Below are 18,923 nucleotides of genomic sequence, written 5' to 3' on the forward strand. Positions count from 1 at the left end.
ACATCATGGTCTACCACTGGGTCCTAGTTAGGGAGCCAAGTAGGAGAGGGCGGGGCCTTGGCCCTGGCCTTTCCAGAAGACAGGCACCAGGTCTTGACCCCTGCTAGTCTCCCAGCTCTCTGCAGTCCCAACAGCCCCTTAGCCCTGCTGTATAGATGCCGGACAATGTCATACAGCATTGAGGTAGGTGCATTGAGAGGCCCCCCATTGGAGGGTGGAAAATAAGGCTTTACAAAATGTACTTTAAAACCCAGCACTGCAAATAATAATCACAAACAATATCAATGATGGAAAAAAACAAAAACAACCCATGCTGCTGGCCCTGATGATATTTTCTACCTTGTTTATATCAGCTCATCATATCCCTACAGGTGAAAAATAGGTCCAAAAGCATTTAAAGAAAAGCATTAAGACTTCCATACTCTCAACACGAGTCTCAAGGCCAGGGCTGGAGGGATGGCTCAGCAGTAAAGAGTACATACAGTTCTTGTAGAAGTCCCAAGTTCAGTTCCCAATACCCGTGTCAAAGTGGCTCACAGCTGCCTGTCACTCCATCTCCAAGGGATCCAACTCCCTCTTCTTGCCATGGAGGACACTGCGTTCCAATGTGCTTAACCCCACACAGATACACATACATGTAACTTCAAAAAAAATGAAACGAAATATTTTTTAAAGTCTCAAGGCCAAGTTAAAACTTACAGCCTTTGGACAGCAAAGAAAGCAATTCCTGGAATTCAAATTTCAGATTGAGTAACTATTATCTAATAAAAACAAAATGTGAGAACTAGATGGGAACTTGGTGGCAGTCAAATTCACCCTCTGGTTGAAAAAGAGCAAACTGAGATGCAGGCCTTTGTGGGGGCCATGTTTAATTTAACTGTATTAATTTACTCACATACATAGTATCATACTAGGTGTCTTAGTTAGGGTTTCTTTTGTTGCAATAAAACCCCATAACCAAAAGCAACTTGGAGGGGAAAGGGTTATTTCATCACATCATTCTCAGGTCGTCACAATCCATTACCAAGGGAAGTCAGGGCAGGAACCTAAAAGCAGGAACTGAAACAGGCCAGAGAGCTTGCTCCCCACGGCTTGCTCAGCCTGCTTTCTTATACTGTCTAGTACCTCCCGCCCAGAGGTGGCACAGCCCACAATGGTCTGGGCCCGCCCACATCAATCACTCATCAAGAAAATACCCCCACAGTCTTGCCTACAGGCCAATCTTACAGAGTCAAGAGTCCCTCTTCCCTGATATATCTAGGTTTGTGTCAAGTTGACAAAAGCCAACACGCACACTGGATAATGGTCTTATGAAGTTATAAATACCCCAAAATGAGTTTTGGGGCCAAAGGGTAAGTTTTAAATTATATCCATGTTTATTCTTTCCCCAAGGACTCTTGAAGGAAAATGATTTGCTTTTGTTTCTTAATTCTGACGTGGTAAGATTGAAGAGTAAGTTATAAATTTAGAGCCATGCCAAAGAAGTTTCAAAGGCCGAAATTCACCCCAACAGGAAGGTCTTCCTAAACGCCATTACCTTCCCAGCATAAAGGCCATGCAAAGAGCCGATGCCTTCAATCTGGTCACTCCAGCTGATGTGCCTGACTTAGGATCATATTCACCCAATAACAAAGGCAACACACAGCTTAAGATAGCCTCAGAAGAGAAGCAAGATCGTGCCCAGATGCCTTTGTCTACAGTCAAGAGGAACTATGAACCTTGTGACCAATAAAGAGGAATTTACCCAACCTCATTTTCAGTGTATGGAAAGCTTGATCATTGTGTTGGTTGGTTTTTGTTGGCTTGACACAAACCTAGACCTATCTGAGAAGAGAAGATTTTAATTGAGAAAATGTCTCCATCAGATTGGCCTATAGGCAAGTCTGGGGGGGGGGGGTTTCTTGATTGTTGATTGCTATGGGAGGGTCCATCTCACTAGGCTGCCATCCCTGGGAAGGTGGTCCTGGATAGTATAAGAATGCAGGCAGAACAATCCAAGAAAACCAAGCCAGTAAGTAGCAACCCTCCATGGTCTCCACTCCAGTTCCTGCCTCCAGGTTCCTGCCCTGAGCTCCTTTCATAAAGGATTGTAAATTATAATTTGAAATAAGCTCTTTCCTCCCCAAGTTGCCCTTGGTCATGGTCTTTATTATAGCACTAGAAACTTAAGGCAATCAGAGAGTTCAATAATCCAAACTAATAAATCCTATTAAACTCCTAGCAATTTAGAAGCATCCTAGCAAGCTTCTTTACCTTTCAAGTGCTCAAGGTGTAGTTGGGGAGTGCATGATAGCAATTCCAGCAACTTGGGAGGCAGAGGCAAGTGAATCTCTGTGAGTTCAAGGCCAGCCTGGTCTACATAGAGAGTTCCAGTCTAGCTAGGGTTAAATGGTAAGACCCTAATAATAAGAGGCGGAGGAGGGGGAAGAAGAGGAAGAGGAGGAAGAAGAGAAGGAGGAAGAAGAGGAGGAGGGGTAAGAAGAGGAGGAAGAAGAAAAGGAGAAGGAGGAAGAAGAGGAAGAAGAAAAGGAGGAGGAAGAGGGGGAAGAAGAAAAGTCGGGAAGAAGAGGAAGAGGAGGAAGAAGAGGAGGAAGAGGAGGAGGAGGAATAGGAGGAGAGGAAGAAGAGGAGGAGGACAGCAATGACGTTAAAACAACTAAGGTCCAAACCTAGCAGTCCCAGAGACTAAACCCCCAAGCTTGCTGCAGGACCCAGGCAACAACGGCTGCTTCTCCTGTACCCCTCTGTCTTCCATTCATGACCCCACCAGCAACAGGATGTCCAGTTCAACTCCCCCACCAGCTGATGGGAAATGAACCAGGGCATCATTGTAAGATCCTCTGAGGTTCAAGATGCGTGTTATCCAAGATGCTTGCTGCAAAGACTGAAGCAGCGGTTCCTCATCTTTTAGACCCAAGGGAGCTTTCCCAGCCTGTATGCTGGCCCAAAACCAACAGCCACCCCCTGAAAATACTGCGGCAAGGTCCTTTTTTGTGATGTGCAGGCCAGAGGGTGGAGGAAGGTGAGCAGGAAGACAGCATGTGGGCTACCTAAAATCATGAATTTGTCCCCAGTTTGAGGGTACAGTCCTAATTCTGAAATACAATTCATTTGTTCTTATCAGATCCAAATCCTGCAGTTGTGATGGAAGAGAATATGGTCATCAACCACCTAGGATAAAATTCACAGTGAGACATTATACAGTTGGGAATTCTAAACCCTATTCTGGTCAACTGAGCAACAGAGAAACTCTATGTATTTTTCATAGAGGCATGAAAAGCTATTCTTGCCCATAAGGACTTCATAAATTAAGGACAGGAGGAGAAGACATGGGCTTCAGTCTCCTGTGTTCTGAGAAGATCAGATGAAGACAGGGGTGAAAAAGATCTTTGTTTGCTCTCTGTTATTACATCATTCTGGAGGTGAATGGTCTGCATGAGTCTCCATGGGCTAAAATGAATTGTAGTTAATACTGGGTCCCTGCTGGAACCCCAAGGGCAGCACCCATGCCTTGATCTTTTTCCAGCCTCTGTGACTTTCTTGCTCATGGGCTACAGCCCTGCACACATTACTTCCTTCTTCCTTTGGCCATCTTATCACTCACCCCTTAAACACCAAACATAGGCCCATCTCCCTACCTAGAAATCCGAGTGAAGTTCCTTTCTCCACACTAGAGGGCGTGTTTCCGGCTTCCAAAGTCTCAGATACAGACATCTTTAGGCTCAGCTCTTCAGCCTATATAAGCGCAATGCTTCCTTTGGGCATTCACGATCTGTGCTTTACGGTTCTAAATAGAAGCATGAGAATGTGGTTCCGGCCAGTTACGTCAGTATGCACCTGGAGTCCCAGCACTCAGAGATTGTGTCAAGATCACTCAAGTCCCAGAGTTCAAGGCCAGTCTACCCAACATAGAGACATGTCTCTTGACAACGACATGACTCTACATAATTATTCGCTGCTTTCTCCCAATCCTTTCATACCCCAGGTTAGGGTTGAACAGTAAGTGGAAACAAAATACGTGTGAAGTTTTTGGAGACTTCCAGGAAACGTTGCCTTGCTGTTCAGTTCCAAGAAAAGCCAGTGCTCACTGTGGAAGGATTTTTGATGTCCCTGTTCCTTCTTTCCTTATTCCCACCTCCGGTGTCCAGGCAAACTGAGGAAGAACGGGAATCCCAGAGGGTGCAGCCTTAACACTGGCCACCCCTGAACACTCTCACACCAGCCCACCTTCCCACAGGACCCAGGACGCGATCATGGAAGGGCTGCTAGAACCTGGTCTCATTTCAGTGCCAACCGACCATGCCGAGAGCACCCAGGCCTAACCCAGCACCCAAGACTGTGTGTTCTTCCATCAATCCCTAAGTCTTTCCTCCAACCCTGGGGCTCCAGCGACACCGAGTGGTTCCCTACCCTGATCTGAGCCCACTGCCTCCTTTAGGTGAGTCAAACACTAACTAATGACCACAGGAAAAGCCTCCAAAAAACAATGAATTTATTTGGGGATGGACATCAGGGTGAGAATGCACCATGGTAAAGAACGTGGGAGTTTAAGGAAGTTGAGTCAAAGGGGCAGCTTTAAAGGGAAATAGAGAAGGCTTGCATAAGTCGTTTTGAAATAATAATGCCTGGCCACAGGATCAATACCATGTGTGGCTTCAGTTACATTAAACAGCAAGTTGTTGGGCAGAAATATCTCTGTGTATGTGCGTGCGTGCGTGCGTGCGTGCGTGCGTGCGTGCGTGTGTGTGTGTGTGTGTGTGTGTAAGGTTGTGGCAGCCATTGTGCAAAGGGTTGATTCTAGAAGAGTCTTTTGTGATAGTTCTGGTTGAGGTTTACGTGCCTGAGATCCCTTCCTTCACATCTCTCCAGCTCTCCAACGATCTGTATTATTAGCATTTGATAGAAGTGATCCTTACACAAGGACTGCAAACAGCTGCTCCTCGGCCTTGCCTTTCTCCCTGCTGGGCCTCTCCAGGAGGGGAACCCCAGACACTGACCCTAAGCTCTGCTCTGGAGGGCAGAAGAAAAAGTTCCATTCCCTTAGAATAAAAAAGCATGGGTATTTTCTCAAGGTGGACAGTCTAATTGAGATCTCATTGGCTCATCCTGCCTTCAAATAGAAGTAAAAGTTACTGAAGAATTGAGTTGGCATGACTCACAATGAAATTCACACACACACACACACACACACACACACACACACACACACACACACTAAAACCTTTAGATGAGATCTCTACTTTAGGATCCCCCAGCCATGTGGAGAGGGTGTTAGGTGTTTGTAGATTTTTTTTTTCTTCTGTGTGAATGAATTACAGCCTTTCTTCCTGCTTCCCAGAGCCACGCTCAGCCTCCTGGCATTCCTGATTCACCAATCACTGTCACTACCACCTAGACCTGACAGGGCCGCCAACGGATAAGAAACCACACACCCTATCACATTTTTTTAAGCTCTCGTTATATTAAAAACTAAAGACCCATGCCCAAACAGAGTAACAAGCATCAGACTTCGTTTTTAAAAATTTACATTCAAAAACTGCTTCAGGAGCTCAGCGGTCAAGAGCACAGCCTGCTCTTCCAGAAGATTCAGGTTCAATTCCCGGCATCCACATGGCGGCTAACAACTGTCTCTAACTCCAAGATCTGACACCCTCATACAGACATACAGGTAAGCAAAATACCAATGCAAATGAAATAAAAGTAAATAATTAAAAGAAAAAAAAGAATGCTTCAGGACTTTAATAGAACCCCATATGTAGAACTCGTTTAAGACAAACCTCGAAGTCACTACCCAAAGCCTAGTATGACTGAGTCTTGGGTGGGTGGTTTCATTCGACACCCCTCCAACCTTCAGCTGCCCATCATATCATACCTTCCCCTAGCTTCTATATTATCTTCTAGCACCCAAGCCTTCTTCTTTCTGGAATCACGAGCCCTCTGTGCTTCTGACTGATCTCTCAATCACACAACAGAACATTTGCTTTCCTCAGCGGCTCTCAACACCCTGTGCTTCTGCAATGCAGTCATCCCATAATACCCAAGAGCTCCCGTCGTCTTCTTCATTCGCATCATGTTGTATACACGGCAACCTCTCACAAACCCCGCTTTATGCACCGTAACATGCTAGTGTGGCTCCCCACACACGCACACTTCATGCAGAGCCCTGACTCAGCTCTGTCATCTTCAAAACCCCACCTCTCCCCAGGACACACTGGTGTGAATGGGCTCTGTGTGCTGACTTGGCAGATGCGGGCAGTTTCAATGAAGTCAGCGAGGAAGAGGATGGCAGGTTCTTCCTCATCCTGCAATGCCAGCTTTCGGGGGAAATGACACCGTTGCTGACATGTCTTCCCAGGGGGCGATATAAGCTCCACCTACCTCTTCTCCTACAGTTCCACTGACAAACCACGATACAATTCCACCACAGTTCTTTCTGGGGGAACCAATGAGGTCATATTGAGCTTCATTACAGAGCGTGAGTGAAGGGTTACTTACCGGAGTGTGGACACGCCCACCAATAGGCCACATCAGCAAGTCTTTACCAGCAGAATTGATGGCTTTCCCAATAACTCTATAGATAGAACTCACTCCTCTAATCTTTCTCAGTGTAGTTAGGGCAGAGCTGCATACACCTGGTGGTAGGGAGCAGCTGGATACTCAGGTGAGGGTCTCATGCTCCTCCTTACCCTCTATGAGGGGATGTGAACAGTTGAAAACCAGGAGGGATGATCTTTTACAAGAGGGAACAGCTGAACTTCTCAAGACAATTTGGCTTGAAGGACAGTTCAGTATAACAGACACTCAGTGTGGTGGCCACGTGATGCCATTCCCCAACACCGTTGAAGTTACAACATTTGCATATGATGAGTGCTGCTTCCGCCAGTGTCAATAAGAGAGAGAAAGACAGAGACAGGGACAGAGAGACACAGAGAGAAGAGGTCAGTTCCTAAGCTGACAGAGGAGAGAGCTAGGCTGAGCTTAGAGAACAAGGGCATACACACACCAATGTGCAGCCAACATGGACTTTAGCAGTATTCCCATCTCCTTTGAGATGAAAGAAGTATAGTGATACATCGTTATGAAAATAGCTCTTGCCGGGCGGTGGTGGCGCACGCCTTTAATCCCAGCACTTGGGAGGCAGAGGCAAGCGAATCTCTGTGAGTTCGAGGCCAGCCTGGACTACCAAGTGAGTTCCAGGAAAGGCACAAAGCTACACAGAGAAACCCTGTCTCGAAAAACCAAAAAAAAAAAAAAAAAAAAAAAAGAAAATAGCTCTTGACGGGGCTGGGAGACGGCTCAGAGGTTAAGAGCACTGGTTGCTCTTCCAGAGGTCCTGAGTTCATACCCAGCAACCACATGGTGGCTCACAATCATCTATAATGAGATTCAGTGTTTTCTTCTGGTCGGCAGGCATATATGTAGGCAGAACACTTTGTATATAATAAATAAATAAGTCTTTAAATTAAAAAAAAAATGTGGTCTGTTGAAAGCTCTTGATTCCAAAAAGACTGAAATTTTCCAGACCTTGTTGGAAAGCCAAGTTAATAATAAGCCTTGGGGTCACTTAATACTGTGTACTTAACCAGCTGTCCTGCTCTGTACTCAGCATATTTAAATTTAACCTGCCCTGATGGCTATTCTTGGTTGTCAGCTTGATTACATATGGAATTAACTAATGCCCAAGAATCTGTATACACTGTGGAGATTTTCTTGACTGGATCATCTAAGGTCAGAAGATTCATCCTTAAATGTAGACCATTCGAAGTCAGAAGACCCACCCCAAAGCTGGCCCACACCTTCTAGTGCTCGCCTCTATAAAGGAAACGGAAGAAGGAAGTTTTTGCTCTTTGTATGCTTGCTCTCGCTCTCTCTGGCAAGTTCATTCCTTCACTGGCATTAGAGCCTACTTCTTTGGGATTCTGACACATTGAAGACCAGCTGAGACATCCAGACTCATGGACTGAAAAACTTGGATTCTTGGACTTTCTGTTGGGAGACAACCATTGTTGGATGAGCCAGATCACAGTCTGTAATCCACTCTAATAAATTCTATGTGTGTGTATATACATACATATACACATACACAGGATAAGAGGGATTTATTCTCTCAGTTCTGTTCCTCTAGAGAGGCTTGACTGCTATACTACCTTTACGAGAACAATGTCACCTATCTTACTATGCCTTGGATTTCTCATGCAATCAGTTTTTACAACTGTCTTAGGGTTTTTATTACTGTGAAGAGACACCATGACCACAGATAATCTTATAAAGGAAAACATTTAATTTGGGTGGCTCGCTTACAGTTCAGAGGTTTAGTCCATCATCATCATGGCAGGAAGCAAGGCAGCATGCAGGCAGACATGGTGCTGGAGGAATAGCTGAGAGTCCTACATCTTGCAGGCCACAGGAAGTCGACTGCAACACTGGGCAGTATCCTGAGCATAGAAAACCACAAAGCCCCTCCCCACAGTGACACACCTTCTCCAACAAGGATACACTTCCCAATAGTGCCCCTCCCTTTGAGGACCTTTTTCTTTCAATCCACCACAGCAACCTGAGCTAATACATAACTTCTGTTTTGGTTTGGTTTTGGTTTTCGAGACAGGGTTTCTCTGTGTAGCTTTGCGCCTTTCCCGGAACTCACTCTGTAGCCCAGGCTGGCCTCAAACTCACAGAGATCCGCCTAGCTCTGCCTCCAGAGTGCTGGGATTAAAGGCGTGCGCCACCACCGCCCAGATACAGAAAATAATTTTTAAAAGCAATCTTTATTCCACCCCTGTCAGGAATATCCCAGGACTCGGCAAAGAGCAGACTAGATGTTGTCCTAAAGAAAGTACAATCCACAGCCTCAGAGAGGCCAGGTAACAAGGAGGGCCCAAAGAGAGATGCATGGATTTCCCAGGGAAGGGGAAACAGAAGAGATCTCCTGGGTAAACTGGGGGTGGTGGGGTGGTGGTGGAGGTATGGGAACATGAGGGATCGGGTTGAGTGGGTAGGGGACAGGATGAAAGAGGAGAATAATGAAAGAAATATCTTGATGGGGGGTTGAGGGATAAGGAGAAACCTGGTACCAGGGAAACTCCCAGGAATCCACAACTCCCCAGCTAAGACTCCTAGTAATAAAGGAGAGGGTGCCTGAACTGGCATTCTCCTGTAATCAGATTGGTGACTACCCTAACTGTCATCAGAGAGCCTTCATCCAGTAACTGATGGAAGCAGGTGCAGAGATCCACAGCCAAGCACTGGGCTGAGCTCCAGGAGTGCTGTTGAAGACAGAGAAGGATTGTACGAGCTGGGGGTGGGGGTGGAGGTGGGAGGGAAGGCAGGTGTCAAGGTCATGACAGGGGAACCCACAGAGACAGCTGACCTGAGCTCATGGGAGCTCAGACTCTGGATCACCAACTAGGACCCTCTGCATGTGGGTGACAGTTGTGTAGCTTGGTCTCTTTGTGGGACCCCTAGCAGTGGGCCCAGGATATGTCCTTGGCACACGAGCTGGCTTTTTGGGAACCCATTCCCCATGCTGGGTTGCCTTGCCCAGCCTTGATGCAGGGAAGGAGCTTGGTCCTGCCTCAACTTGATGTGCCATGCTCTGTTGACTCCCATGGGAGACCCGCCCCTTTCTGAATGAAGGCAGAGGAGGATGGAAGGGAGGGTGGGGGTGGGGAGGAGGGAGGAAGGGAGGTGGGAGAAGGGAACCTGAGGAAAGGAGGGAGGGGAAACTGTGGTCAGTATGTAAATATGTAAAATAAATGAAAAAAAATTTAAAAAGCCACATCCAAAAAAGATAAAGGCGGTTTTGAAGTGGATCCACAGGGCCCACCTGGCTCCACAACCACAATTCCCCACTTCTCCACAGACTGCCCTGCATTAACGGAGCCGTTTATTGCCCACAGGCCGCTCGAGCCTCAAACCAACCAATGCAATGCCTACAGCCTGGCCCACCCACTCTGTCATGCTTTCACATTCTGGGTCCCCCATCCACTTGCCTAAATCACCCCACAGGGCCAGGGACCTGATAGCTAAGAACAGAACTGTCACCCCAGATCCTCATGAAGTTATCTCCATCAGCCAGTGGTAGGCCTGCATCCCCCACCCACCCAGTGCAGACTGCTCCTCCCTCTCCTGTGGTTCCTGCCCCACAAGTGCCTTATCCCTTCGTGGTGTGCCATGCCAACCCCTCTTGAGAACTGTGATGACAAGATGTCTTTTCAGTAGCAGGCAGCTTTAATTGAATAGCCTTGCCACACCAACAACAAAAAAACAAAAACCACCTACTGAATGTTCAAACTCTCAGGGCTGACCCCTGATAATAGGCTGATGTTCTTTTTCATGGAGACTTGGAATTGAGTCCCAGCAAGATCCAAGGGAGTTACACAGCTAATGAGTAAACTGAGGAGCTGAGTCCTACAGGTTCCTGGAAGGTGACAGAGAGTAAGTAGATCCAGGGTGAGTCTAGGAGTGAGCCCAGTATCCCTCTATCCTGCCCCAGCTCCCCCAGCAACCTGCCTGGCTGTTTCTTGCTACCCTGGTCCCCTGGGACCACATTTCCGGTCATGTCTGAAGCCACACGACACCCTGTGAATTCACTTCTGTGTCCTCAATCCCCTAGTTAGGTAGACCACCTCCCCCTCATGTAGAACACTTATGGAAACACTTGCTGTGGTCTGAATGTGTACCCCAAGAGTTCACAGGTTGGAAATTCAGTCTCCAACCTCTTAAATGACCTTTGGAGGAGGGGCTCTGTCAAGTCTGTTAGGATTGGAGAAGATCGTGAGGATGGGAGCTGAGATGAGATGTCACATTTGTACTGCCTACCCATGGGGTACCCTCTGCCACAGTATGAGGCAGCACAAGGCCTTCCCAGGTATCACACCATGCTCTTGGATTACCTAGCCTCTAGAACTTGGAGCCAGATAAGCTTACATGCTTCACAAACCACCCAGTCGTGGGTGTTCTGTTACAGGACAGGGAACATGGGAGTCTAAGACGGCATGCCAATCTCCTTTGGGCCGAGAAAAAGAATAACTTTTCTACTCCCTGATGAGACAGCTGAGCACTCATCAGAGTGCAAGCCAGTGTGGGGGAGAAATGGAGCACCCTGGGTAGAGGAAGGGAAGTGGGGGGACAGTGGGGGGCAGGCGACACCCAGGCCTGAAATGTCCCGGAGTATCTCCAGCAGCAGTCCTCAAAGCAGGGGTACATGTGGGGAGCTCCCTAGAAATGCAGGTTTTTCAAGTCTCACCAGGCTTCCGAGTCAGAAGCTGGGGTCAGACCTGGCACCCTTTTCTGCACAAGCCCCAGATGGTCCTGAGGGTCACCAGACACTCTGGGGAGCTTGATTTCAGATGCTCCATTCCAACCTCGAATCACTGAAACGCGAAGGATGGGGTATGAAGCTGGGCTCTTCCATGCTTGACAGTGTTCCACTGTCCTAATTTGCAGTGATACACATCATGACCGGTGGGAACCCACAGAGGCTTCCTAGTGAGAACTTACTCAGGGTCAGAGAATCTGGGCTTGCTTTACCCAGCAGGGCTGCATAAGGAGATGATTTGGTCAGGGGCATGGTTACCAGGTGTTTGGAAGGGTCTATACTGGCTGTATAATGTGCTTTGATCTTGCAAGGGGGAGGTCTTGCCTCTCCCCTTGGCATATTTTAAAAACCCCGTTTGAATAAACTTCGAGGCTATTGCATATTGACCCAGGCCCCCCTGAAGCTACCCTGTGTTTCTGTCTTTCTTCTCATTGACTAGGTCTCTCTTTCTATCTGTCATTTCTTAATTCCTCTTTCCTCTACCTAAGAACCCTTCAAAAGGTGGAAAAGGTTGGAGCTGGTCTCCCACGGGCTCCCACAATGACCCAAGGCAACTTGGGTAGGAACATGTTTATTTCAGCTTATAGCATATAGTCCATCATGGAGGGAAGGAAGTCAGGACAGGAACTTAAGGTGGGAACTGAAGCAGAGATCATGGAGTAACACTATTCACTGTCTTGCTTATCATGGCTTGCTTTCTGACCATCCGGGGCCCAATATGTTGTGGGATATTTTACTACACTGTGAACTCTGAGACTGATTAACAAAATCAATCTTGGGTCAGGAGGCAGAGCCAGAAACTAGTTGACAGGAATCAGTCATAGAGATTACAAGGGAGCCAGGAAGATGGATAGAGAGATGCATAAGAAATAGTAGGGAGGGACTTAGAATTGGGCAGTCCTTTTGGTTTGAGACAGCTGGAGAGGGGCTCTCTTACTGGGTCTCTGACCAAAGAGGAAGGTCAGTCGGTTGCTTCTCAGCCTTTCTGAGCTAGCAGGTTTTCACCCCAACATCTGACTCCTGAGTCTTGGTTGATAAATAGACCAATAGAGACTTAGTTAAAAACTACATTTGCAGCAGTGGCAAAACTGGTGTCAGTGACTGTACCGATGCCTGAGCAGCGGGGTCCCACCTGTGGGACCAAAGACAGTAGCAGTTAAAACAGCAGTAGATTCAGATGCAGCCACTAAGCCTACAGGAAAACAATAGCAATACCTGTAGAAACGGCAGAATCCGAGCCGGGGCCTCAGAAGCACTTGGTCTGACCCTTATATTTTGTTCTTGTGTCTCTAGATGCATAGAACATAGATTGTCAGGAAGAGCTTTGGTGCCACCAGGGCAAACACTGATTTTGTCACTGAAGAAGCCAAGACCGCAATTTTTCACCCATGTTAAAGTCCGGGGCTCAAGCCATCACTCTTCTCCTCTGTGTATTTGAGTTTGAGTCTTTGACAAGATTGGGGAAAGAAACATACTTTCCAGAGGTGGCTCCGTGGAGCCTGTCTATGTTGGTCTGGGTGAAAGCCTGTCCCGGAGCTTTGTCCCAGTCCGGGCAGACTTGGGTTGCTAATCCGTCTTTGAACCCTTCAGTGAACACCTTGACTTCGGAGGAGCCTGCCTTTGATCAAGTGCAGTAAGCCGGTGGTGGTGACAGCTCTCGCACAGCAGGAACTAAGTGTCTGGCTCTGCTACAAACACTCGGTTCACATAGCCGCTCATTTAGTCCTCTCGTGGCCCAGCAGCCCATTCTACAGATAAAGAAATGGATCCCTGCCGACATTAATAACTTGTCCAAGGTAAGGTGATAAACGGGTCTTCCCAAGGCAGACATGTTGAGATCCTAATGCCTCGTGCTTCTAAACTGTGTCTTTATTTGGAACTAGGGTCTATAAAAAGGGAAGTCAAAGCAAGATCTTTAGGGTGGGGTGACTGGGGTCTGCATACAAAGGAGAAACGTCAGCACAGAGAAAAACACAGAGAGAGGGGAGACGACTTAAAGGCACTCTGAGAGGACAACTATGACTGGGGTGACGTATCTGGAAGCCACGGTATGCCAAGGATGGCCGGCAACACCAGGATATGGAAAAGGTAAGGAAGGACCCTCCTGCAGCCACCAGAAGGAGGGTGGCTGAACCCACAGTCTGAACTCAGATGGAAGATCTCAAACAGTGATACAATTATATTTGGTTGTGCTAAACCATCCAGCAGGCAGTTCGTTGCTAGGCCAAACCACACTTGTGCCTTCTGGCAGTGCAGAGCCTGGGATGGCTGTAAATAAGGCAGCTGGGAGCACAACACAGACGTGATGTACACTCAATGTGGTGGTGGTGGTGGTGGTGGTGGTGGTGGTGGTGGTGGTGGTGATAGTGATGGTGGTGATGGTGGTGATGGTGGTGGAGGTAGTGGTGATGGTCATGGTGATGGTGATGGTGGTGGTGGTGATAGTGATGGTGGTGATGGTGATGGTGGTAGTGGTGATGGTGATGATGGTGGTAGTAATGGTGGTGATGGTGGTGGTAATGGTGGTGATGGTGATGGTGGTGATGGTGGTGATGGATGGTGGTGATGGTGGTGGTGGTGGTGGTGATAGTGGTGGAGGTGGTGGTGGTGGTGGTGATGGTGATGGTGGTGGTGGTGGTGGTGATGGTGGTGATGGTGGTGGTGGTGGTGGTGGTAATGGTGGTGGTAATGGTGGTGGTAATGGTGGTGGTGGTGGTGGTTAGCCAAGTTCGCCACAGATACAGAATAGATGGTAGATAACATTTCATTCATTGCTCATCTCCATTCTCAAATCAAGATAGACAGAGGCAAACTGATGAACCTCTCCAACAAGACTGGAACCATCTACAACTCTCCAACTTGTCTCAACAGAACAGTTTTGTGAAGAATGGCATGTACCCCAGGGACGGGTTGGGCTTGTTTACCACTTTTTGAAGTGATTTTTCTCTCTGCAAGGGTTTGGCGCAGGAGTTGCACCAGGAGTCTTCTACTCCTGCCAGGTGGAATGAGGCCAGAGCAAACCGTGTGCCCAGAGGGTAGATGAGGGGCGGCCACACACTTGCTTAGGCCGAGACTGGGCAGCACCAAGGTGGGGCAATCTTCAGATTGAAGTGTTGGGGGCTGTATGAAAGTGAGCTCCCTCACCCTGATGTCAGAATAGCATCTACATGGCAGGCATCCCAGGCACCCTGAAAACCATAGGTTCCCCTGAACAAAAGTAGTTACCAACAGCCCCAGTGGTACAGGTCACCAATTCAACCCAGCTTGCCTAATGTTTATAGATCTTTTGAATATTAATTTTTATTATATTTATCTGTGTGTGTGTGTGTGTGTGTGTGTGTGTGTGTGTGTGTGTGTGCCAGAAGAGGGTGTCAGACCCCCTAAAGCTAGGGTTGCAAGCAATTGTGAACTGCCCAACATGGGTTCTGGAAACTGAACCCGGGTCCTCTGAAAGAGTAGCAAGTGCTCTTAACTGCTCTGCCATCCCTCCAGCCTCTTGATTTTTTTAATGTGTATATGTGTGCCTGTGTGAGTATATGCCATGTGTGTGCAGGTACCACCAAGAGTGAGAAGGAGGTGTTGGGGCCACCAGAGCTCAGATTATAGGAAATTGTAAGCTGCCTGACATGAGGACTGGAAAGCAAATTGGGGTGATCTGGAAGAGTAAGTGTTATTAACTACTGAGCCATCCCATTGCTCCAGCCCCCCCAAACAGCCATTAAGCACCATCTTGGCTTATGGAGTCAAGGTGTAAGGGTGAATGTGATGCTGTAGATGGTGCCTTAGTGCTATACAGTGTCTTAGATAGTTCTGTAGATAGAGACACCATGACCACTGCAACTCTTATAAGGAAACATTTAATTGAGGGGGGGGGCTCACTTACAGCTTCAAGGTTCAGTCCATCATCATCATGGCAGGGAGCATGGTGGTGTGCAGGTAGACATGGTGCTGGAGGAATAACTGAGAGTCCTACATCTTGCAGGCAGCAGGAAGTCAACTGTAACACTGGGTGGTATCCTGAGCATAGGAAACCTCAAAGCCCACCCCCCCACACACACAGTGACACACTTCCTCCAACAAGGCCACACCTCCTAATAGTGCCCCTATGAGATTATGGAGGCCAATTACATCCAAACTACCACAGACAGTGACTGGGTGTGTGGCTTACCCTCTGTACCTTAGTGTGCCCTTCTGCAGTGTGGAGACAATCATTTTCTCTCTAACAGTTGTTTTAGGACAGAACTGACACCTGAAAAGGCTGAGCACAAAGGAAGACTCCCAGTGGTGTCAGCAACTTCTACAGAGCTAACATAGACTAATGAACACAGAGGACTCAGTGTCCGAGCCTGAACAACAAGGACCTGGAAACATAAGCCAGTTGATGCCAGGTGAGTTCTAGCAAGAGGCAGGCCCTGCCTCAGCTCTTGGGTCTTGGCTCTTACTTGTGTGCACAAGCAGTGTTCTAAGAAGTAGGGTCCAAGTTGGGGAGCCTGAAGCTGCTGGCTCAGGGTCGTGTCAACCTTGCCAGCTCCTGACCTTGTTCCTGCCTTGCTCCACTCCCAGCTCAGGCCTGGACCTGCTCTACTTGCCCTCTCTTATAGGTTGGCATGGGCATCCAAGACCTGGCACCTTGGTGAAGCAAAAGCAGATGTTAGGACACAGAGAGAGTACTTAGGAGGTAGTGACGCTTGTGGAGGGTGAAGGGGTAAGAGATGCCGAGTGATTGAGAGGGGAATGGGGTTCATTTCCTCCTCCAGAGATACCCAGGAACCCAGCCTGGACCTGGGAGCCAGTTCCTTAAGGAGATAGGCCACTCTCACAGATACCTGGTCTGTGGACAGAGCTCAAGATTTTCCCCTCGTGTTCCTGTGCCCTGGGCACTGCACTTCCACAGAAGGAGGCATAGGGAACTAATGCTTACAGCACTTGCTCACTTGCTTTATGCTACATGCACTAGATCCCAATGGCCCAGGCCTCCAGGCAATGAGTAATAGTCACTCATCTTGTCAAGGTGACAAGGAGCCTGAGTCAGCAAGGCCAAGAGACGTTGTTCCATAAGAAAGAAAAAAAAAAAAAGAACTGCACCCCAGAGCATCTTGGAACCCACAGCACACTCCCTCTCCTATATCTACACCCCTCTCAGGCTAACAACACCTTTTGAAGTGTCCTGCTCATCTCCTGCTGTCCACAGCTGGTCCCTGCTTCCTTACTCCCCTCAACTTCCAAAGCTGTGGGTGCATCTGAGGAATCCTTCTCCTCATTCTGCCCATTTCTGTGGTTAGTGGAGATTCACAGCGGTGAAGTAACAGCTGGTTGCTCAGGATGCGTGGATAAAGCTGAGATGCCAGAGCATCGGGGAGCTTCATCGTTCTGGTTGAGGGTGGCACTCAGGAGACTCCAGTTCCCCAGCCACCACACACACCAGCACGACTGAGTCTCTTTGTCTTATACATAGTCAGGAGTCAGCACAGCTTGTTCTGAGATGACAAGTATTATTATCTCCTCAGGACCCTCTTGGCCACAAGAGGCCGCTCATTGCCCCCAACTCTTCACCAGGTAGTGTGATCAGAATCTGATAAAAAAAAAATTGGGGTTCAGTGGAACGGAGCCCATAGTGGTCTCTCCTCAGCAGTCAAATCAAGATGCTGCTCTTAGGACAAAGGACATATGGTGGCCACTCTTAGCATCAGCCTGCTGGCCTTGGCTGTACTAACCACTGAAACACAGGCATTCTGCAGATAACCAGCATCCCTCATCTCAGCTTCCAACTACATTCAGGTTGGTCTCACATGATCTCACCACCAGGGCAAGCCCTTCCTGCCTTCTTGGGCCAAAGTCCCTCTAGGTGAACCATTCTCAGGAGCATGCAGTCCCAAACCACATCACTCAGGAGTACTGGCTTTTGTCTCTGAAATGCAAAAGCAACTGAAGTAAGCAAGGAAGTCAGAGCCCAAGATCCCTCCAGAAAGGCAAAGGGTGTCTCTGAACTCCTCCTTTTGAGACTCCTAGTGCCCTGAAAATTTGACAAAAAGTAAACACTCATTGGCTTTCCGGGAGAGAACAGTTAGTTGGCAGGCCACAGGGTTCATTAACCCAGGGCTTCCAGGGGAGAAAACCAGAGCAGGGCTAATGCCCTAGGCTGGGACAGCACCACCACAGAGTAATCAATATTCATGAGCAGGAAGAGAGAATATGCAAATAGACATGAGGTGAAACCTTACCTTCTAGAGGGGAGTATCCAAATATCCTGAATTAAACACAGGTCATCCTTAAACAAGGACCTTGCCTCACGGACACCTCCCTCCTACAGTGGGCAGGGAGTCACTGCTTCCATCTTAAAGCCACATATATGAAGACAGCCTCTGGCAAGCCCATACCTGCCCCGTCTCCATCCATGTCTTCATTAATGCACACCAGAATCCTTCCAGGATTCAGCATCTGGAAGAACTCTCCAAAAGTGATAGGGAAGAGCAGGATGATGGTATCTATAGTGCATCCACCCCTTAGCCTTCCTGGTGTCCACCCGAGAAGAATATGGTTCTTCCTGCCCTCTCTGCGGGCCCCGTCTCTGGGATGGAATGAAGGAGGCTCTTTAGCTGTGGAACCAGAATTATTCCTCCTCACTTGCTAACCAAAGCACAATTACTTATTACCTGGGCATCTTTCAGACCACTGATGCCTGGGTCCTTCCAACCTCCCAGTTCTAAAGCTGAAATCAAGATTTAGATATTTTTATATTCATTTATTTTATTATATGTGTGTGTGAATGTTTTGCCTCCTTGTGCATCATTTGTGTACCTGCAGCCAACAGAGGTCAAAAGAGGGCATTGGACCCCCCTGGATCTGCAGTTACAGATGGTTGTGAGAGGTCATGTGGATTCTGGGAACTCAACCTGAGTCTTCCACAAGAACTCCAAGTGCTCTTAACTGCTGAGCTATCTCTCTAGCCCCTGACATAAACATTTTAAAAGAAGTTCGGTGTTTAGCTCTACACACTGAGCAGGACATGGCTTTAATGAAAATTGAGCATTCTTTTTAAAGATTTGTTTTTATTATTGTTGTTATTATTATTATTATTATTAGTGTGTGTGTGTGTGTGTGTGTGTGTGTGTGTGTGTGTGTGTGTGTGTGTGTACATATATGTGGATACTTATGGAGGGCAGAAGGTGTCAGATCCCTTGGAGCTGGAGTTACAGGGACTTGTGAGCTGCCTGATAAAGGGCAGTGAGAACGGAACTCAAGTCCTCTGGAAGTGTAGCAAAAGCCGTTAACTGCTAGGCCGTCTGTCCAGCCCAAAACAAGTCATTCTTTATCCCAAATCTGAAAAGCAGCTGGGTTAGCTTCCTCATTGACGACACACATGACCTAAGCAACTGAAGGACGGAACGATTCACTACAGCCCACGGCTTTAGAGGCTTCAGTCCATAGTCTGTGGTTCCGTTGATTCTGAGACTGCAGTGAAGCAGAGCACTGTGGAGGAGAGGGGAGCAAGTGGCAGATCCCCCAAGGCAGAGAGGGAGCAGAGAGAGAAAGGGAGTTGCTTCCTCCAACCAGGTCCCTCCTTCTAGCATTTCCGTTGCCTCCCCAAAGTGCCACCGAATTGTGA

Source organism: Peromyscus maniculatus, chromosome 21 (assembly GCF_049852395.1).
Source record: "Peromyscus maniculatus bairdii isolate BWxNUB_F1_BW_parent chromosome 21, HU_Pman_BW_mat_3.1, whole genome shotgun sequence".
Classification (NCBI taxonomy): Eukaryota; Metazoa; Chordata; class Mammalia; order Rodentia; family Cricetidae; genus Peromyscus; species Peromyscus maniculatus.